The sequence below is a fragment of the Triturus cristatus genome, chromosome 4_1, assembly GCF_964204655.1.
Source record: "Triturus cristatus chromosome 4_1, aTriCri1.1, whole genome shotgun sequence".
Classification (NCBI taxonomy): Eukaryota; Metazoa; Chordata; class Amphibia; order Caudata; family Salamandridae; genus Triturus; species Triturus cristatus.
This window is the reverse complement of record NC_140585.1, coordinates 106,832,699-106,849,625: the sequence shown is the minus strand read 5'-3', so window position 1 is coordinate 106,849,625 and position 16,927 is coordinate 106,832,699. Positions and strand designations below refer to the sequence as shown.

At 44.5% G+C, this 16,927-nt stretch overlaps 43 non-coding genes across 43 annotated transcripts; 33 read left to right on the top strand and 10 right to left on the bottom strand.

The window, feature by feature from the left end:
* The first annotated feature begins 32 nt into the window (after nt 1–32).
* TRNAY-GUA (transfer RNA tyrosine (anticodon GUA)) lies at nt 33–118 on the top strand. The gene is given in 2 exon segments: nt 33–69; nt 83–118. It is a non-coding gene; the product is annotated as a tRNA-Tyr (tRNA).
* Nucleotides 119–247: 129 nt separating this feature from the next.
* Nucleotides 248–319, top strand: TRNAA-CGC (transfer RNA alanine (anticodon CGC)). Its single transcript has one exon. It is a non-coding gene; the product is annotated as a tRNA-Ala (tRNA).
* A 199-nt stretch (nt 320–518) lies between these two features.
* On the bottom strand, nt 519–591 carry TRNAM-CAU (transfer RNA methionine (anticodon CAU)). The gene has a single exon. It is a non-coding gene; the product is annotated as a tRNA-Met (tRNA).
* A 157-nt stretch (nt 592–748) lies between these two features.
* TRNAA-UGC (transfer RNA alanine (anticodon UGC)) lies at nt 749–820 on the top strand. Its single transcript has one exon. It is a non-coding gene; the product is annotated as a tRNA-Ala (tRNA).
* Nucleotides 821–1,588: 768 nt separating this feature from the next.
* Nucleotides 1,589–1,674, top strand: TRNAY-GUA (transfer RNA tyrosine (anticodon GUA)). The gene is given in 2 exon segments: nt 1,589–1,625; nt 1,639–1,674. It is a non-coding gene; the product is annotated as a tRNA-Tyr (tRNA).
* A 129-nt stretch (nt 1,675–1,803) lies between these two features.
* Nucleotides 1,804–1,875, top strand: TRNAA-CGC (transfer RNA alanine (anticodon CGC)). The gene has a single exon. It is a non-coding gene; the product is annotated as a tRNA-Ala (tRNA).
* Nucleotides 1,876–2,074: 199 nt separating this feature from the next.
* Nucleotides 2,075–2,147, bottom strand: TRNAM-CAU (transfer RNA methionine (anticodon CAU)). Its single transcript has one exon. It is a non-coding gene; the product is annotated as a tRNA-Met (tRNA).
* Nucleotides 2,148–2,304: 157 nt separating this feature from the next.
* On the top strand, nt 2,305–2,376 carry TRNAA-UGC (transfer RNA alanine (anticodon UGC)). Its single transcript has one exon. It is a non-coding gene; the product is annotated as a tRNA-Ala (tRNA).
* Nucleotides 2,377–3,144: 768 nt separating this feature from the next.
* Nucleotides 3,145–3,230, top strand: TRNAY-GUA (transfer RNA tyrosine (anticodon GUA)). Its single transcript is given in 2 exon segments — nt 3,145–3,181; nt 3,195–3,230. It is a non-coding gene; the product is annotated as a tRNA-Tyr (tRNA).
* Nucleotides 3,231–3,359: 129 nt separating this feature from the next.
* TRNAA-CGC (transfer RNA alanine (anticodon CGC)) lies at nt 3,360–3,431 on the top strand. The gene has a single exon. It is a non-coding gene; the product is annotated as a tRNA-Ala (tRNA).
* Nucleotides 3,432–3,630: 199 nt separating this feature from the next.
* TRNAM-CAU (transfer RNA methionine (anticodon CAU)) lies at nt 3,631–3,703 on the bottom strand. Its single transcript has one exon. It is a non-coding gene; the product is annotated as a tRNA-Met (tRNA).
* A 157-nt stretch (nt 3,704–3,860) lies between these two features.
* Nucleotides 3,861–3,932, top strand: TRNAA-UGC (transfer RNA alanine (anticodon UGC)). Its single transcript has one exon. It is a non-coding gene; the product is annotated as a tRNA-Ala (tRNA).
* Nucleotides 3,933–4,700: 768 nt separating this feature from the next.
* TRNAY-GUA (transfer RNA tyrosine (anticodon GUA)) lies at nt 4,701–4,786 on the top strand. Its single transcript is given in 2 exon segments — nt 4,701–4,737; nt 4,751–4,786. It is a non-coding gene; the product is annotated as a tRNA-Tyr (tRNA).
* A 129-nt stretch (nt 4,787–4,915) lies between these two features.
* Nucleotides 4,916–4,987, top strand: TRNAA-CGC (transfer RNA alanine (anticodon CGC)). The gene has a single exon. It is a non-coding gene; the product is annotated as a tRNA-Ala (tRNA).
* Nucleotides 4,988–5,186: 199 nt separating this feature from the next.
* TRNAM-CAU (transfer RNA methionine (anticodon CAU)) lies at nt 5,187–5,259 on the bottom strand. Its single transcript has one exon. It is a non-coding gene; the product is annotated as a tRNA-Met (tRNA).
* Nucleotides 5,260–5,416: 157 nt separating this feature from the next.
* TRNAA-UGC (transfer RNA alanine (anticodon UGC)) lies at nt 5,417–5,488 on the top strand. Its single transcript has one exon. It is a non-coding gene; the product is annotated as a tRNA-Ala (tRNA).
* A 768-nt stretch (nt 5,489–6,256) lies between these two features.
* TRNAY-GUA (transfer RNA tyrosine (anticodon GUA)) lies at nt 6,257–6,342 on the top strand. Its single transcript is given in 2 exon segments — nt 6,257–6,293; nt 6,307–6,342. It is a non-coding gene; the product is annotated as a tRNA-Tyr (tRNA).
* Nucleotides 6,343–6,471: 129 nt separating this feature from the next.
* On the top strand, nt 6,472–6,543 carry TRNAA-CGC (transfer RNA alanine (anticodon CGC)). Its single transcript has one exon. It is a non-coding gene; the product is annotated as a tRNA-Ala (tRNA).
* Nucleotides 6,544–6,972: 429 nt separating this feature from the next.
* TRNAA-UGC (transfer RNA alanine (anticodon UGC)) lies at nt 6,973–7,044 on the top strand. Its single transcript has one exon. It is a non-coding gene; the product is annotated as a tRNA-Ala (tRNA).
* Nucleotides 7,045–7,812: 768 nt separating this feature from the next.
* Nucleotides 7,813–7,898, top strand: TRNAY-GUA (transfer RNA tyrosine (anticodon GUA)). Its single transcript is given in 2 exon segments — nt 7,813–7,849; nt 7,863–7,898. It is a non-coding gene; the product is annotated as a tRNA-Tyr (tRNA).
* Nucleotides 7,899–8,027: 129 nt separating this feature from the next.
* TRNAA-UGC (transfer RNA alanine (anticodon UGC)) lies at nt 8,028–8,099 on the top strand. The gene has a single exon. It is a non-coding gene; the product is annotated as a tRNA-Ala (tRNA).
* Nucleotides 8,100–8,298: 199 nt separating this feature from the next.
* TRNAM-CAU (transfer RNA methionine (anticodon CAU)) lies at nt 8,299–8,371 on the bottom strand. The gene has a single exon. It is a non-coding gene; the product is annotated as a tRNA-Met (tRNA).
* Nucleotides 8,372–8,528: 157 nt separating this feature from the next.
* On the top strand, nt 8,529–8,600 carry TRNAA-UGC (transfer RNA alanine (anticodon UGC)). The gene has a single exon. It is a non-coding gene; the product is annotated as a tRNA-Ala (tRNA).
* A 768-nt stretch (nt 8,601–9,368) lies between these two features.
* Nucleotides 9,369–9,454, top strand: TRNAY-GUA (transfer RNA tyrosine (anticodon GUA)). Its single transcript is given in 2 exon segments — nt 9,369–9,405; nt 9,419–9,454. It is a non-coding gene; the product is annotated as a tRNA-Tyr (tRNA).
* Nucleotides 9,455–9,583: 129 nt separating this feature from the next.
* TRNAA-CGC (transfer RNA alanine (anticodon CGC)) lies at nt 9,584–9,655 on the top strand. Its single transcript has one exon. It is a non-coding gene; the product is annotated as a tRNA-Ala (tRNA).
* Nucleotides 9,656–9,854: 199 nt separating this feature from the next.
* On the bottom strand, nt 9,855–9,927 carry TRNAM-CAU (transfer RNA methionine (anticodon CAU)). Its single transcript has one exon. It is a non-coding gene; the product is annotated as a tRNA-Met (tRNA).
* A 157-nt stretch (nt 9,928–10,084) lies between these two features.
* On the top strand, nt 10,085–10,156 carry TRNAA-UGC (transfer RNA alanine (anticodon UGC)). The gene has a single exon. It is a non-coding gene; the product is annotated as a tRNA-Ala (tRNA).
* A 768-nt stretch (nt 10,157–10,924) lies between these two features.
* Nucleotides 10,925–11,010, top strand: TRNAY-GUA (transfer RNA tyrosine (anticodon GUA)). The gene is given in 2 exon segments: nt 10,925–10,961; nt 10,975–11,010. It is a non-coding gene; the product is annotated as a tRNA-Tyr (tRNA).
* Nucleotides 11,011–11,139: 129 nt separating this feature from the next.
* TRNAA-UGC (transfer RNA alanine (anticodon UGC)) lies at nt 11,140–11,211 on the top strand. The gene has a single exon. It is a non-coding gene; the product is annotated as a tRNA-Ala (tRNA).
* Nucleotides 11,212–11,410: 199 nt separating this feature from the next.
* TRNAM-CAU (transfer RNA methionine (anticodon CAU)) lies at nt 11,411–11,483 on the bottom strand. Its single transcript has one exon. It is a non-coding gene; the product is annotated as a tRNA-Met (tRNA).
* Nucleotides 11,484–11,640: 157 nt separating this feature from the next.
* On the top strand, nt 11,641–11,712 carry TRNAA-UGC (transfer RNA alanine (anticodon UGC)). Its single transcript has one exon. It is a non-coding gene; the product is annotated as a tRNA-Ala (tRNA).
* Nucleotides 11,713–12,480: 768 nt separating this feature from the next.
* On the top strand, nt 12,481–12,566 carry TRNAY-GUA (transfer RNA tyrosine (anticodon GUA)). Its single transcript is given in 2 exon segments — nt 12,481–12,517; nt 12,531–12,566. It is a non-coding gene; the product is annotated as a tRNA-Tyr (tRNA).
* A 129-nt stretch (nt 12,567–12,695) lies between these two features.
* TRNAA-CGC (transfer RNA alanine (anticodon CGC)) lies at nt 12,696–12,767 on the top strand. Its single transcript has one exon. It is a non-coding gene; the product is annotated as a tRNA-Ala (tRNA).
* Nucleotides 12,768–12,966: 199 nt separating this feature from the next.
* TRNAM-CAU (transfer RNA methionine (anticodon CAU)) lies at nt 12,967–13,039 on the bottom strand. The gene has a single exon. It is a non-coding gene; the product is annotated as a tRNA-Met (tRNA).
* Nucleotides 13,040–13,196: 157 nt separating this feature from the next.
* TRNAA-UGC (transfer RNA alanine (anticodon UGC)) lies at nt 13,197–13,268 on the top strand. The gene has a single exon. It is a non-coding gene; the product is annotated as a tRNA-Ala (tRNA).
* A 768-nt stretch (nt 13,269–14,036) lies between these two features.
* TRNAY-GUA (transfer RNA tyrosine (anticodon GUA)) lies at nt 14,037–14,122 on the top strand. The gene is given in 2 exon segments: nt 14,037–14,073; nt 14,087–14,122. It is a non-coding gene; the product is annotated as a tRNA-Tyr (tRNA).
* A 129-nt stretch (nt 14,123–14,251) lies between these two features.
* On the top strand, nt 14,252–14,323 carry TRNAA-CGC (transfer RNA alanine (anticodon CGC)). The gene has a single exon. It is a non-coding gene; the product is annotated as a tRNA-Ala (tRNA).
* Nucleotides 14,324–14,522: 199 nt separating this feature from the next.
* On the bottom strand, nt 14,523–14,595 carry TRNAM-CAU (transfer RNA methionine (anticodon CAU)). Its single transcript has one exon. It is a non-coding gene; the product is annotated as a tRNA-Met (tRNA).
* A 157-nt stretch (nt 14,596–14,752) lies between these two features.
* On the top strand, nt 14,753–14,824 carry TRNAA-UGC (transfer RNA alanine (anticodon UGC)). Its single transcript has one exon. It is a non-coding gene; the product is annotated as a tRNA-Ala (tRNA).
* A 768-nt stretch (nt 14,825–15,592) lies between these two features.
* On the top strand, nt 15,593–15,678 carry TRNAY-GUA (transfer RNA tyrosine (anticodon GUA)). Its single transcript is given in 2 exon segments — nt 15,593–15,629; nt 15,643–15,678. It is a non-coding gene; the product is annotated as a tRNA-Tyr (tRNA).
* A 129-nt stretch (nt 15,679–15,807) lies between these two features.
* TRNAA-CGC (transfer RNA alanine (anticodon CGC)) lies at nt 15,808–15,879 on the top strand. The gene has a single exon. It is a non-coding gene; the product is annotated as a tRNA-Ala (tRNA).
* A 199-nt stretch (nt 15,880–16,078) lies between these two features.
* Nucleotides 16,079–16,151, bottom strand: TRNAM-CAU (transfer RNA methionine (anticodon CAU)). The gene has a single exon. It is a non-coding gene; the product is annotated as a tRNA-Met (tRNA).
* Nucleotides 16,152–16,308: 157 nt separating this feature from the next.
* Nucleotides 16,309–16,380, top strand: TRNAA-UGC (transfer RNA alanine (anticodon UGC)). Its single transcript has one exon. It is a non-coding gene; the product is annotated as a tRNA-Ala (tRNA).
* Nucleotides 16,381–16,927: the final 547 nt, after the last annotated feature.

The window sequence follows — 16,927 nt, the reverse complement described above, 5'->3', positions numbered from 1 at the left end:
TAATTACAGCGCTGAAAGATACTTCAGCCACTCCTTCGATAGCTCAGTTGGTAGAGCGGAGGACTGTAGCATAAAGTCAGACATCCTTAGGTCGCTGGTTCAAATCCGGCTCGAAGGATTTTTTGCTTCGATTTCCATATCTTTCACTTTTATTCAAACAATACCTTCCATTGATTATGATCGAGACTTTGCAGTCCCTGGGTTTCAGGGATTCCTTGCATCCATCAAACAGCTCGAGTGCAAAAGTGGGGATGTAGCTCAGTGGTAGAGCGCATGCTTCGCATGTATGAGGTCCCGGGTTCAATCCCCGGCATCTCCAGGAGCCTCTGTTCCTTATCTTGGCTTTTTTCCAGAAGGCTAGCCTGCCATCATGCAGAAAGAAGAAGTTTGTCATGCAGTTGGGGTGAGAGCCCCACTTAAATAGTCAGACATTTGCTTTGGAAAAATCTTTGAACTAGGCATAGTTTGCGCATTTCAAGAAAATCGGAGAATTTTGCATTCCAAAAGAAGGAAATAAATGCCCTCTCTGAGGATCGAACTCAGGACCTTCAGATTATGAGACTGACGCGCTGCCTACTGCGCTAAGAAGGCTGTATATAGGCATCTGTACATAAGACCATGAAGATCATCCAGGTACAAGGCTGAAGGATTTTCCTGACTGACATTGTATACTGCAGAGTCGAATGGGGTGATGTGGCCGTCGGTTCAATGCAGGGTTTCCAATCATACAGTCAAACCTTGCAGAAGTGGGGATGTAGCTCAGTGGTAGAGCGCATGCTTTGCATGTATGAGGCCCCGGGTTCAATCCCCGGCATCTCCAGACTTTTGCCATGCTTACCTTGGATTTTGGGCCGAAAGCTAGGCTGGCATCATGATGAAGGAAGAGATATGTCCTCCAACCGGGATGAGGACCCCGCTTAATCTGTCAGACGTTTGCCTTGAAAAATCCCATGAAATGGGGCTATCTCATTTTTGATGATTATAGATCAAAAGAATCCTACTTGTTGAAGACATCAAAGTGATGATTCATCTTGACAACCATAATGCTTTGATGATAGAAATCTGTCGCATCTCTCTTGATCATTGGTAAGGGTTCTTCTTCTAAACCAGAGACTCTTTACAGTAGCTTTTAGAAAAACGGAATATTTTGTTTATCTCAATCACCTTCAATCTACAGATTTTTCCGTTCTCTTTCCTTTTGAAAATGCATCCAAAATGCACGTTCTTGATGCTGGGTGCGTAGTAATGACTCCCATAACTTTCTGTCATTTCTTTCATGGTTCCGCGCAGCCATCCATTTGCCACCAATGCTGCCCAAGGTCTTTGTATCAAAGTTCCTTTCCTTTCTGTAAAATTGAAATTTGGAGCACCCCTGCTTATCCCCAAGCCAAGACAGAACATGAACTTTGGTCTGAAATCCTCCTTTGGGGTGATAAGACGTACCTTACAGTGTGCTCTAAGAACTGGTGACTTTGAGAGGGAGCTGCAGGTAATGTTCATGATTTTCATCGATCTGCTCCTGATCCCCACCCCCACAACCTTTCTTGAGCGAGAGATAATTACAGCGCTGAAAGATACTTCAGCCACTCCTTCGATAGCTCAGTTGGTAGAGCGGAGGACTGTAGCATAAAGTCAGACATCCTTAGGTCGCTGGTTCAAATCCGGCTCGAAGGATTTTTTGCTTCGATTTCCATATCTTTCACTTTTATTCAAACAATACCTTCCATTGATTATGATCGAGACTTTGCAGTCCCTGGGTTTCAGGGATTCCTTGCATCCATCAAACAGCTCGAGTGCAAAAGTGGGGATGTAGCTCAGTGGTAGAGCGCATGCTTCGCATGTATGAGGTCCCGGGTTCAATCCCCGGCATCTCCAGGAGCCTCTGTTCCTTATCTTGGCTTTTTTCCAGAAGGCTAGCCTGCCATCATGCAGAAAGAAGAAGTTTGTCATGCAGTTGGGGTGAGAGCCCCACTTAAATAGTCAGACATTTGCTTTGGAAAAATCTTTGAACTAGGCATAGTTTGCGCATTTCAAGAAAATCGGAGAATTTTGCATTCCAAAAGAAGGAAATAAATGCCCTCTCTGAGGATCGAACTCAGGACCTTCAGATTATGAGACTGACGCGCTGCCTACTGCGCTAAGAAGGCTGTATATAGGCATCTGTACATAAGACCATGAAGATCATCCAGGTACAAGGCTGAAGGATTTTCCTGACTGACATTGTATACTGCAGAGTCGAATGGGGTGATGTGGCCGTCGGTTCAATGCAGGGTTTCCAATCATACAGTCAAACCTTGCAGAAGTGGGGATGTAGCTCAGTGGTAGAGCGCATGCTTTGCATGTATGAGGCCCCGGGTTCAATCCCCGGCATCTCCAGACTTTTGCCATGCTTACCTTGGATTTTGGGCCGAAAGCTAGGCTGGCATCATGATGAAGGAAGAGATATGTCCTCCAACCGGGATGAGGACCCCGCTTAATCTGTCAGACGTTTACCTTGAAAAATCCCATGAAATGGGGCTATCTCATTTTTGATGATTATAGATCAAAAGAATCCTACTTGTTGAAGACATCAAAGTGATGATTCATCTTGACAACCATAATGCTTTGATGATAGAAATCTGTCGCATCTCTCTTGATCATTGGTAAGGGTTCTTCTTCTAAACCAGAGACTCTTTACAGTAGCTTTTAGAAAAACGGAATATTTTGTTTATCTCAATCACCTTCAATCTACAGATTTTTCCGTTCTCTTTCCTTTTGAAAATGCATCCAAAATGCACGTTCTTGATGCTGGGTGCGTAGTAATGACTCCCATAACTTTCTGTCATTTCTTTCATGGTTCCGCGCAGCCATCCATTTGCCACCAATGCTGCCCAAGGTCTTTGTATCAAAGTTCCTTTCCTTTCTGTAAAATTGAAATTTGGAGCACCCCTGCTTATCCCCAAGCCAAGACAGAACATGAACTTTGGTCTGAAATCCTCCTTTGGGGTGATAAGACGTACCTTACAGTGTGCTCTAAGAACTGGTGACTTTGAGAGGGAGCTGCAGGTAATGTTCATGATTTTCATCGATCTGCTCCTGATCCCCACCCCCACAACCTTTCTTGAGCAAGAGATAATTACAGCGCTGAAAGATACTTCAGCCACTCCTTCGATAGCTCAGTTGGTAGAGCGGAGGACTGTAGCATAAAGTCAGACATCCTTAGGTCGCTGGTTCAAATCCGGCTCGAAGGATTTTTTGCTTCGATTTCCATATCTTTCACTTTTATTCAAACAATACCTTCCATTGATTATGATCGAGACTTTGCAGTCCCTGGGTTTCAGGGATTCCTTGCATCCATCAAACAGCTCGAGTGCAAAAGTGGGGATGTAGCTCAGTGGTAGAGCGCATGCTTCGCATGTATGAGGTCCCGGGTTCAATCCCCGGCATCTCCAGGAGCCTCTGTTCCTTATCTTGGCTTTTTTCCAGAAGGCTAGCCTGCCATCATGCAGAAAGAAGAAGTTTGTCATGCAGTTGGGGTGAGAGCCCCACTTAAATAGTCAGACATTTGCTTTGGAAAAATCTTTGAACTAGGCATAGTTTGCGCATTTCAAGAAAATCGGAGAATTTTGCATTCCAAAAGAAGGAAATAAATGCCCTCTCTGAGGATCGAACTCAGGACCTTCAGATTATGAGACTGACGCGCTGCCTACTGCGCTAAGAAGGCTGTATATAGGCATCTGTACATAAGACCATGAAGATCATCCAGGTACAAGGCTGAAGGATTTTCCTGACTGACATTGTATACTGCAGAGTCGAATGGGGTGATGTGGCCGTCGGTTCAATGCAGGGTTTCCAATCATACAGTCAAACCTTGCAGAAGTGGGGATGTAGCTCAGTGGTAGAGCGCATGCTTTGCATGTATGAGGCCCCGGGTTCAATCCCCGGCATCTCCAGACTTTTGCCATGCTTACCTTGGATTTTGGGCCGAAAGCTAGGCTGGCATCATGATGAAGGAAGAGATATGTCCTCCAACCGGGATGAGGACCCCGCTTAATCTGTCAGACGTTTGCCTTGAAAAATCCCATGAAATGGGGCTATCTCATTTTTGATGATTATAGATCAAAAGAATCCTACTTGTTGAAGACATCAAAGTGATGATTCATCTTGACAACCATAATGCTTTGATGATAGAAATCTGTCGCATCTCTCTTGATCATTGGTAAGGGTTCTTCTTCTAAACCAGAGACTCTTTACAGTAGCTTTTAGAAAAACGGAATATTTTGTTTATCTCAATCACCTTCAATCTACAGATTTTTCCGTTCTCTTTCCTTTTGAAAATGCATCCAAAATGCACGTTCTTGATGCTGGGTGCGTAGTAATGACTCCCATAACTTTCTGTCATTTCTTTCATGGTTCCGCGCAGCCATCCATTTGCCACCAATGCTGCCCAAGGTCTTTGTATCAAAGTTCCTTTCCTTTCTGTAAAATTGAAATTTGGAGCACCCCTGCTTATCCCCAAGCCAAGACAGAACATGAACTTTGGTCTGAAATCCTCCTTTGGGGTGATAAGACGTACCTTACAGTGTGCTCTAAGAACTGGTGACTTTGAGAGGGAGCTGCAGGTAATGTTCATGATTTTCATCGATCTGCTCCTGATCCCCACCCCCACAACCTTTCTTGAGCGAGAGATAATTACAGCGCTGAAAGATACTTCAGCCACTCCTTCGATAGCTCAGTTGGTAGAGCGGAGGACTGTAGCATAAAGTCAGACATCCTTAGGTCGCTGGTTCAAATCCGGCTCGAAGGATTTTTTGCTTCGATTTCCATATCTTTCACTTTTATTCAAACAATACCTTCCATTGATTATGATCGAGACTTTGCAGTCCCTGGGTTTCAGGGATTCCTTGCATCCATCAAACAGCTCGAGTGCAAAAGTGGGGATGTAGCTCAGTGGTAGAGCGCATGCTTCGCATGTATGAGGTCCCGGGTTCAATCCCCGGCATCTCCAGGAGCCTCTGTTCCTTATCTTGGCTTTTTTCCAGAAGGCTAGCCTGCCATCATGCAGAAAGAAGAAGTTTGTCATGCAGTTGGGGTGAGAGCCCCACTTAAATAGTCAGACATTTGCTTTGGAAAAATCTTTGAACTAGGCATAGTTTGCGCATTTCAAGAAAATCGGAGAATTTTGCATTCCAAAAGAAGGAAATAAATGCCCTCTCTGAGGATCGAACTCAGGACCTTCAGATTATGAGACTGACGCGCTGCCTACTGCGCTAAGAAGGCTGTATATAGGCATCTGTACATAAGACCATGAAGATCATCCAGGTACAAGGCTGAAGGATTTTCCTGACTGACATTGTATACTGCAGAGTCGAATGGGGTGATGTGGCCGTCGGTTCAATGCAGGGTTTCCAATCATACAGTCAAACCTTGCAGAAGTGGGGATGTAGCTCAGTGGTAGAGCGCATGCTTTGCATGTATGAGGCCCCGGGTTCAATCCCCGGCATCTCCAGACTTTTGCCATGCTTACCTTGGATTTTGGGCCGAAAGCTAGGCTGGCATCATGATGAAGGAAGAGATATGTCCTCCAACCGGGATGAGGACCCCGCTTAATCTGTCAGACGTTTGCCTTGAAAAATCCCATGAAATGGGGCTATCTCATTTTTGATGATTATAGATCAAAAGAATCCTACTTGTTGAAGACATCAAAGTGATGATTCATCTTGACAACCATAATGCTTTGATGATAGAAATCTGTCGCATCTCTCTTGATCATTGGTAAGGGTTCTTCTTCTAAACCAGAGACTCTTTACAGTAGCTTTTAGAAAAACGGAATATTTTGTTTATCTCAATCACCTTCAATCTACAGATTTTTCCGTTCTCTTTCCTTTTGAAAATGCATCCAAAATGCACGTTCTTGATGCTGGGTGCGTAGTAATGACTCCCATAACTTTCTGTCATTTCTTTCATGGTTCCGCGCAGCCATCCATTTGCCACCAATGCTGCCCAAGGTCTTTGTATCAAAGTTCCTTTCCTTTCTGTAAAATTGAAATTTGGAGCACCCCTGCTTATCCCCAAGCCAAGACAGAACATGAACTTTGGTCTGAAATCCTCCTTTGGGGTGATAAGACGTACCTTACAGTGTGCTCTAAGAACTGGTGACTTTGAGAGGGAGCTGCAGGTAATGTTCATGATTTTCATCGATCTGCTCCTGATCCCCACCCCCACAACCTTTCTTGAGCGAGAGATAATTACAGCGCTGAAAGATACTTCAGCCACTCCTTCGATAGCTCAGTTGGTAGAGCGGAGGACTGTAGCATAAAGTCAGACATCCTTAGGTCGCTGGTTCAAATCCGGCTCGAAGGATTTTTTGCTTCGATTTCCATATCTTTCACTTTTATTCAAACAATACCTTCCATTGATTATGATCGAGACTTTGCAGTCCCTGGGTTTCAGGGATTCCTTGCATCCATCAAACAGCTCGAGTGCAAAAGTGGGGATGTAGCTCAGTGGTAGAGCGCATGCTTCGCATGTATGAGGTCCCGGGTTCAATCCCCGGCATCTCCAGGAGCCTCTGTTCCTTATCTTGGCTTTTTTCCAGAAGGCTAGCCTGCCATCATGCAGAAAGAAGAAGTTTGTCATGCAGTTGGGGTGAGAGCCCCACTTAAATAGTCAGACATTTGCTTTGGAAAAATCTTTGAACTAGGCATAGTTTGCGCATTTCAAGAAAATCGGAGAATTTTGCATTCCAAAAGAAGGAAATAAATGCCCTCTCTGAGGATCAAACTCAGGACCTTCAGATTATGAGACTGACGCGCTGCCTACTGCGCTAAGAAGGCTGTATATAGGCATCTGTACATAAGACCATGAAGATCATCCAGGTACAAGGCTGAAGGATTTTCCTGACTGACATTGTATACTGCAGAGTCGAATGGGGTGATGTGGCCGTCGGTTCAATGCAGGGTTTCCAATCATACAGTCAAACCTTGCAGAAGTGGGGATGTAGCTCAGTGGTAGAGCGCATGCTTTGCATGTATGAGGCCCCGGGTTCAATCCCCGGCATCTCCAGACTTTTGCCATGCTTACCTTGGATTTTGGGCCGAAAGCTAGGCTGGCATCATGATGAAGGAAGAGATATGTCCTCCAACCGGGATGAGGACCCCGCTTAATCTGTCAGACGTTTGCCTTGAAAAATCCCATGAAATGGGGCTATCTCATTTTTGATGATTATAGATCAAAAGAATCCTACTTGTTGAAGACATCAAAGTGATGATTCATCTTGACAACCATAATGCTTTGATGATAGAAATCTGTCGCATCTCTCTTGATCATTGGTAAGGGTTCTTCTTCTAAACCAGAGACTCTTTACAGTAGCTTTTAGAAAAACGGAATATTTTGTTTATCTCAATCACCTTCAATCTACAGATTTTTCCGTTCTCTTTCCTTTTGAAAATGCATCCAAAATGCACGTTCTTGATGCTGGGTGCGTAGTAATGACTCCCATAACTTTCTGTCATTTCTTTCATGGTTCCGCGCAGCCATCCATTTGCCACCAATGCTGCCCAAGGTCTTTGTATCAAAGTTCCTTTCCTTTCTGTAAAATTGAAATTTGGAGCACCCCTGCTTATCCCCAAGCCAAGACAGAACATGAACTTTGGTCTGAAATCCTCCTTTGGGGTGATAAGACGTACCTTACAGTGTGCTCTAAGAACTGGTGACTTTGAGAGGGAGCTGCAGGTAATGTTCATGATTTTCATCGATCTGCTCCTGATCCCCACCCCCACAACCTTTCTTGAGCGAGAGATAATTACAGCGCTGAAAGATACTTCAGCCACTCCTTCGATAGCTCAGTTGGTAGAGCGGAGGACTGTAGCATAAAGTCAGACATCCTTAGGTCGCTGGTTCAAATCCGGCTCGAAGGATTTTTTGCTTCGATTTCCATATCTTTCACTTTTATTCAAACAATACCTTCCATTGATTATGATCGAGACTTTGCAGTCCCTGGGTTTCAGGGATTCCTTGCATCCATCAAACAGCTCAAGTGCAAAAGTGGGGATGTAGCTCAGTGGTAGAGCGCATGCTTTGCATGTATGAGGTCCCGGGTTCAATCCCCGGCATCTCCAGGAGCCTCTGTTCCTTATCTTGGCTTTTTTCCAGAAGGCTAGCCTGCCATCATGCAGAAAGAAGAAGTTTGTCATGCAGTTGGGGTGAGAGCCCCACTTAAATAGTCAGACATTTGCTTTGGAAAAATCTTTGAACTAGGCATAGTTTGCGCATTTCAAGAAAATCGGAGAATTTTGCATTCCAAAAGAAGGAAATAAATGCCCTCTCTGAGGATCGAACTCAGGACCTTCAGATTATGAGACTGACGCGCTGCCTACTGCGCTAAGAAGGCTGTATATAGGCATCTGTACATAAGACCATGAAGATCATCCAGGTACAAGGCTGAAGGATTTTCCTGACTGACATTGTATACTGCAGAGTCGAATGGGGTGATGTGGCCGTCGGTTCAATGCAGGGTTTCCAATCATACAGTCAAACCTTGCAGAAGTGGGGATGTAGCTCAGTGGTAGAGCGCATGCTTTGCATGTATGAGGCCCCGGGTTCAATCCCCGGCATCTCCAGACTTTTGCCATGCTTACCTTGGATTTTGGGCCGAAAGCTAGGCTGGCATCATGATGAAGGAAGAGATATGTCCTCCAACCGGGATGAGGACCCCGCTTAATCTGTCAGACGTTTGCCTTGAAAAATCCCATGAAATGGGGCTATCTCATTTTTGATGATTATAGATCAAAAGAATCCTACTTGTTGAAGACATCAAAGTGATGATTCATCTTGACAACCATAATGCTTTGATGATAGAAATCTGTCGCATCTCTCTTGATCATTGGTAAGGGTTCTTCTTCTAAACCAGAGACTCTTTACAGTAGCTTTTAGAAAAACGGAATATTTTGTTTATCTCAATCACCTTCAATCTACAGATTTTTCCGTTCTCTTTCCTTTTGAAAATGCATCCAAAATGCACGTTCTTGATGCTGGGTGCGTAGTAATGACTCCCATAACTTTCTGTCATTTCTTTCATGGTTCCGCGCAGCCATCCATTTGCCACCAATGCTGCCCAAGGTCTTTGTATCAAAGTTCCTTTCCTTTCTGTAAAATTGAAATTTGGAGCACCCCTGCTTATCCCCAAGCCAAGACAGAACATGAACATTGGTCTGAAATCCTCCTTTGGGGTGATAAGACGTACCTTACAGTGTGCTCTAAGAACTGGTGACTTTGAGAGGGAGCTGCAGGTAATGTTCATGATTTTCATCGATCTGCTCCTGATCCCCACCCCCACAACCTTTCTTGAGCGAGAGATAATTACAGCGCTGAAAGATACTTCAGCCACTCCTTCGATAGCTCAGTTGGTAGAGCGGAGGACTGTAGCATAAAGTCAGACATCCTTAGGTCGCTGGTTCAAATCCGGCTCGAAGGATTTTTTGCTTCGATTTCCATATATTTCACTTTTATTCAAACAATACCTTCCATTGATTATGATCGAGACTTTGCAGTCCCTGGGTTTCAGGGATTCCTTGCATCCATCAAACAGCTCGAGGGCAAAAGTGGGGATGTAGCTCAGTGGTAGAGCGCATGCTTCGCATGTATGAGGTCCCGGGTTCAATCCCCGGCATCTCCAGGAGCCTCTGTTCCTTATCTTGGCTTTTTTCCAGAAGGCTAGCCTGCCATCATGCAGAAAGAAGAAGTTTGTCATGCAGTTGGGGTGAGAGCCCCACTTAAATAGTCAGACATTTGCTTTGGAAAAATCTTTGAACTAGGCATAGTTTGCGCATTTCAAGAAAATCGGAGAATTTTGCATTCCAAAAGAAGGAAATAAATGCCCTCTCTGAGGATCGAACTCAGGACCTTCAGATTATGAGACTGACGCGCTGCCTACTGCGCTAAGAAGGCTGTATATAGGCATCTGTACATAAGACCATGAAGATCATCCAGGTACAAGGCTGAAGGATTTTCCTGACTGACATTGTATACTGCAGAGTCGAATGGGGTGATGTGGCCGTCGGTTCAATGCAGGGTTTCCAATCATACAGTCAAACCTTGCAGAAGTGGGGATGTAGCTCAGTGGTAGAGCGCATGCTTTGCATGTATGAGGCCCCGGGTTCAATCCCCGGCATCTCCAGACTTTTGCCATGCTTACCTTGGATTTTGGGCCGAAAGCTAGGCTGGCATCATGATGAAGGAAGAGATATGTCCTCCAACCGGGATGAGGACCCCGCTTAATCTGTCAGACGTTTGCCTTGAAAAATCCCATGAAGTGGGGCTATCTCATTTTTGATGATTATAGATCAAAAGAATCCTACTTGTTGAAGACATCAAAGTGATGATTCATCTTGACAACCATAATGCTTTGATGATAGAAATCTGTCGCATCTCTCTTGATCATTGGTAAGGGTTCTTCTTCTAAACCAGAGACTCTTTACAGTAGCTTTTAGAAAAACGGAATATTTTGTTTATCTCAATCACCTTCAATCTACAGATTTTTCCGTTCTCTTTCCTTTTGAAAATGCATCCAAAATGCACGTTCTTGATGCTGGGTGCGTAGTAATGACTCCCATAACTTTCTGTCATTTCTTTCATGGTTCCGCGCAGCCATCCATTTGCCACCAATGCTGCCCAAGGTCTTTGTATCAAAGTTCCTTTCCTTTCTGTAAAATTGAAATTTGGAGCACCCCTGCTTATCCCCAAGCCAAGACAGAACATGAACTTTGGTCTGAAATCCTCCTTTGGGGTGATAAGACGTACCTTACAGTGTGCTCTAAGAACTGGTGACTTTGAGAGGGAGCTGCAGGTAATGTTCATGATTTTCATCGATCTGCTCCTGATCCCCACCCCCACAACCTTTCTTGAGCGAGAGATAATTACAGCGCTGAAAGATACTTCAGCCACTCCTTCGATAGCTCAGTTGGTAGAGCGGAGGACTGTAGCATAAAGTCAGACATCCTTAGGTCGCTGGTTCAAATCCGGCTCGAAGGATTTTTTGCTTCGATTTCCATATCTTTCACTTTTATTCAAACAATACCTTCCATTGATTATGATCGAGACTTTGCAGTCCCTGGGTTTCAGGGATTCCTTGCATCCATCAAACAGCTCGAGTGCAAAAGTGGGGATGTAGCTCAGTGGTAGAGCGCATGCTTTGCATGTATGAGGTCCCGGGTTCAATCCCCGGCATCTCCAGGAGCCTCTGTTCCTTATCTTGGCTTTTTTCCAGAAGGCTAGCCTGCCATCATGCAGAAAGAAGAAGTTTGTCATGCAGTTGGGGTGAGAGCCCCACTTAAATAGTCAGACATTTGCTTTGGAAAAATCTTTGAACTAGGCATAGTTTGCGCATTTCAAGAAAATCGGAGAATTTTGCATTCCAAAAGAAGGAAATAAATGCCCTCTCTGAGGATCGAACTCAGGACCTTCAGATTATGAGACTGACGCGCTGCCTACTGCGCTAAGAAGGCTGTATATAGGCATCTGTACATAAGACCATGAAGATCATCCAGGTACAAGGCTGAAGGATTTTCCTGACTGACATTGTATACTGCAGAGTCGAATGGGGTGATGTGGCCGTCGGTTCAATGCAGGGTTTCCAATCATACAGTCAAACCTTGCAGAAGTGGGGATGTAGCTCAGTGGTAGAGCGCATGCTTTGCATGTATGAGGCCCCGGGTTCAATCCCCGGCATCTCCAGACTTTTGCCATGCTTACCTTGGATTTTGGGCCGAAAGCTAGGCTGGCATCATGATGAAGGAAGAGATATGTCCTCCAACCGGGATGAGGACCCCGCTTAATCTGTCAGACGTTTGCCTTGAAAAATCCCATGAAATGGGGCTATCTCATTTTTGATGATTATAGATCAAAAGAATCCTACTTGTTGAAGACATCAAAGTGATGATTCATCTTGACAACCATAATGCTTTGATGATAGAAATCTGTCGCATCTCTCTTGATCATTGGTAAGGGTTCTTCTTCTAAACCAGAGACTCTTTACAGTAGCTTTTAGAAAAACGGAATATTTTGTTTATCTCAATCACCTTCAATCTACAGATTTTTCCGTTCTCTTTCCTTTTGAAAATGCATCCAAAATGCACGTTCTTGATGCTGGGTGCGTAGTAATGACTCCCATAACTTTCTGTCATTTCTTTCATGGTTCCGCGCAGCCATCCATTTGCCACCAATGCTGCCCAAGGTCTTTGTATCAAAGTTCCTTTCCTTTCTGTAAAATTGAAATTTGGAGCACCCCTGCTTATCCCCAAGCCAAGACAGAACATGAACATTGGTCTGAAATCCTCCTTTGGGGTGATAAGACGTACCTTACAGTGTGCTCTAAGAACTGGTGACTTTGAGAGGGAGCTGCAGGTAATGTTCATGATTTTCATCGATCTGCTCCTGATCCCCACCCCCACAACCTTTCTTGAGCGAGAGATAATTACAGCGCTGAAAGATACTTCAGCCACTCCTTCGATAGCTCAGTTGGTAGAGCGGAGGACTGTAGCATAAAGTCAGACATCCTTAGGTCGCTGGTTCAAATCCGGCTCGAAGGATTTTTTGCTTCGATTTCCATATATTTCACTTTTATTCAAACAATACCTTCCATTGATTATGATCGAGACTTTGCAGTCCCTGGGTTTCAGGGATTCCTTGCATCCATCAAACAGCTCGAGGGCAAAAGTGGGGATGTAGCTCAGTGGTAGAGCGCATGCTTCGCATGTATGAGGTCCCGGGTTCAATCCCCGGCATCTCCAGGAGCCTCTGTTCCTTATCTTGGCTTTTTTCCAGAAGGCTAGCCTGCCATCATGCAGAAAGAAGAAGTTTGTCATGCAGTTGGGGTGAGAGCCCCACTTAAATAGTCAGACATTTGCTTTGGAAAAATCTTTGAACTAGGCATAGTTTGCGCATTTCAAGAAAATCGGAGAATTTTGCATTCCAAAAGAAGGAAATAAATGCCCTCTCTGAGGATCGAACTCAGGACCTTCAGATTATGAGACTGACGCGCTGCCTACTGCGCTAAGAAGGCTGTATATAGGCATCTGTACATAAGACCATGAAGATCATCCAGGTACAAGGCTGAAGGATTTTCCTGACTGACATTGTATACTGCAGAGTCGAATGGGGTGATGTGGCCGTCGGTTCAATGCAGGGTTTCCAATCATACAGTCAAACCTTGCAGAAGTGGGGATGTAGCTCAGTGGTAGAGCGCATGCTTTGCATGTATGAGGCCCCGGGTTCAATCCCCGGCATCTCCAGACTTTTGCCATGCTTACCTTGGATTTTGGGCCGAAAGCTAGGCTGGCATCATGATGAAGGAAGAGATATGTCCTCCAACCGGGATGAGGACCCCGCTTAATCTGTCAGACGTTTGCCTTGAAAAATCCCATGAAGTGGGGCTATCTCATTTTTGATGATTATAGATCAAAAGAATCCTACTTGTTGAAGACATCAAAGTGATGATTCATCTTGACAACCATAATGCTTTGATGATAGAAATCTGTCGCATCTCTCTTGATCATTGGTAAGGGTTCTTCTTCTAAACCAGAGACTCTTTACAGTAGCTTTTAGAAAAACGGAATATTTTGTTTATCTCAATCACCTTCAATCTACAGATTTTTCCGTTCTCTTTCCTTTTGAAAATGCATCCAAAATGCACGTTCTTGATGCTGGGTGCGTAGTAATGACTCCCATAACTTTCTGTCATTTCTTTCATGGTTCCGCGCAGCCATCCATTTGCCACCAATGCTGCCCAAGGTCTTTGTATCAAAGTTCCTTTCCTTTCTGTAAAATTGAAATTTGGAGCACCCCTGCTTATCCCCAAGCCAAGACAGAACATGAACTTTGGTCTGAAATCCTCCTTTGGGGTGATAAGACGTACCTTACAGTGTGCTCTAAGAACTGGTGACTTTGAGAGGGAGCTGCAGGTAATGTTCATGATTTTCATCGATCTGCTCCTGATCCCCACCCCCACAACCTTTCTTGAGCGAGAGATAATTACAGCGCTGAAAGATACTTCAGCCACTCCTTCGATAGCTCAGTTGGTAGAGCGGAGGACTGTAGCATAAAGTCAGACATCCTTAGGTCGCTGGTTCAAATCCGGCTCGAAGGATTTTTTGCTTCGATTTCCATATCTTTCACTTTTATTCAAACAATACCTTCCATTGATTATGATCGAGACTTTGCAGTCCCTGGGTTTCAGGGATTCCTTGCATCCATCAAACAGCTCAAGTGCAAAAGTGGGGATGTAGCTCAGTGGTAGAGCGCATGCTTCGCATGTATGAGGTCCCGGGTTCAATCCCCGGCATCTCCAGGAGCCTCTGTTCCTTATCTTGGCTTTTTTCCAGAAGGCTAGCCTGCCATCATGCAGAAAGAAGAAGTTTGTCATGCAGTTGGGGTGAGAGCCCCACTTAAATAGTCAGACATTTGCTTTGGAAAAATCTTTGAACTAGGCATAGTTTGCGCATTTCAAGAAAATCGGAGAATTTTGCATTCCAAAAGAAGGAAATAAATGCCCTCTCTGAGGATCGAACTCAGGACCTTCAGATTATGAGACTGACGCGCTGCCTACTGCGCTAAGAAGGCTGTATATAGGCATCTGTACATAAGACCATGAAGATCATCCAGGTACAAGGCTGAAGGATTTTCCTGACTGACATTGTATACTGCAGAGTCGAATGGGGTGATGTGGCCGTCGGTTCAATGCAGGGTTTCCAATCATACAGTCAAACCTTGCAGAAGTGGGGATGTAGCTCAGTGGTAGAGCGCATGCTTTGCATGTATGAGGCCCCGGGTTCAATCCCCGGCATCTCCAGACTTTTGCCATGCTTACCTTGGATTTTGGGCCGAAAGCTAGGCTGGCATCATGATGAAGGAAGAGATATGTCCTCCAACCGGGATGAGGACCCCGCTTAATCTGTCAGACGTTTGCCTTGAAAAATCCCATGAAATGGGGCTATCTCATTTTTGATGATTATAGATCAAAAGAATCCTACTTGTTGAAGACATCAAAGTGATGATTCATCTTGACAACCATAATGCTTTGATGATAGAAATCTGTCGCATCTCTCTTGATCATTGGTAAGGGTTCTTCTTCTAAACCAGAGACTCTTTACAGTAGCTTTTAGAAAAACGGAATATTTTGTTTATCTCAATCACCTTCAATCTACAGATTTTTCCGTTCTCTTTCCTTTTGAAAATGCATCCAAAATGCACGTTCTTGATGCTGGGTGCGTAGTAATGACTCCCATAACTTTCTGTCATTTCTTTCATGGTTCCGCGCAGCCATCCATTTGCCACCAATGCTGCCCAAGGTCTTTGTATCAAAGTTCCTTTCCTTTCTGTAAAATTGAAATTTGGAGCACCCCTGCTTATCCCCAAGCCAAGACAGAACATGAACTTTGGTCTGAAATCCTCCTTTGGGGTGATAAGACGTACCTTACAGTGTGCTCTAAGAACTGGTGACTTTGAGAGGGAGCTGCAGGTAATGTTCATGATTTTCATCGATCTGCTCCTGATCCCCACCCCCACAACCTTTCTTGAGCGAGAGATAATTACAGCGCTGAAAGATACTTCAGCCACTCCTTCGATAGCTCAGTTGGTAGAGCGGAGGACTGTAGCATAAAGTCAGACATCCTTAGGTCGCTGGTTCAAATCCGGCTCGAAGGATTTTTTGCTTCGATTTCCATATCTTTCACTTTTATTCAAACAATACCTTCCATTGATTATGATCGAGACTTTGCAGTCCCTGGGTTTCAGGGATTCCTTGCATCCATCAAACAGCTCGAGTGCAAAAGTGGGGATGTAGCTCAGTGGTAGAGCGCATGCTTCGCATGTATGAGGTCCCGGGTTCAATCCCCGGCATCTCCAGGAGCCTCTGTTCCTTATCTTGGCTTTTTTCCAGAAGGCTAGCCTGCCATCATGCAGAAAGAAGAAGTTTGTCATGCAGTTGGGGTGAGAGCCCCACTTAAATAGTCAGACATTTGCTTTGGAAAAATCTTTGAACTAGGCATAGTTTGCGCATTTCAAGAAAATCGGAGAATTTTGCATTCCAAAAGAAGGAAATAAATGCCCTCTCTGAGGATCGAACTCAGGACCTTCAGATTATGAGACTGACGCGCTGCCTACTGCGCTAAGAAGGCTGTATATAGGCATCTGTACATAAGACCATGAAGATCATCCAGGTACAAGGCTGAAGGATTTTCCTGACTGACATTGTATACTGCAGAGTCGAATGGGGTGATGTGGCCGTCGGTTCAATGCAGGGTTTCCAATCATACAGTCAAACCTTGCAGAAGTGGGGATGTAGCTCAGTGGTAGAGCGCATGCTTTGCATGTATGAGGCCCCGGGTTCAATCCCCGGCATCTCCAGACTTTTGCCATGCTTACCTTGGATTTTGGGCCGAAAGCTAGGCTGGCATCATGATGAAGGAAGAGATATGTCCTCCAACCGGGATGAGGACCCCGCTTAATCTGTCAGACGTTTGCCTTGAAAAATCCCATGAAATGGGGCTATCTCATTTTTGATGATTATAGATCAAAAGAATCCTACTTGTTGAAGACATCAAAGTGATGATTCATCTTGACAACCATAATGCTTTGATGATAGAAATCTGTCGCATCTCTCTTGATCATTGGTAAGGGTTCTTCTTCTAAACCAGAGACTCTTTACAGTAGCTTTTAGAAAAACGGAATATTTTGTTTATCTCAATCACCTTCAATCTACAGATTTTTCCGTTCTCTTTCCTTTTGAAAATGCATCCAAAATGCACGTTCTTGATGCTGGGTGCGTAGTAATGACTCCCATAACTTTCTGTCATTTCTTTCATGGTTCCGCGCAGCCATCCATTTGCCACCAATGCTGCCCAAGGTCTTTGTATCAAAGTTCCTTTCCTTTCTGTAAAATTGAAATTTGGAG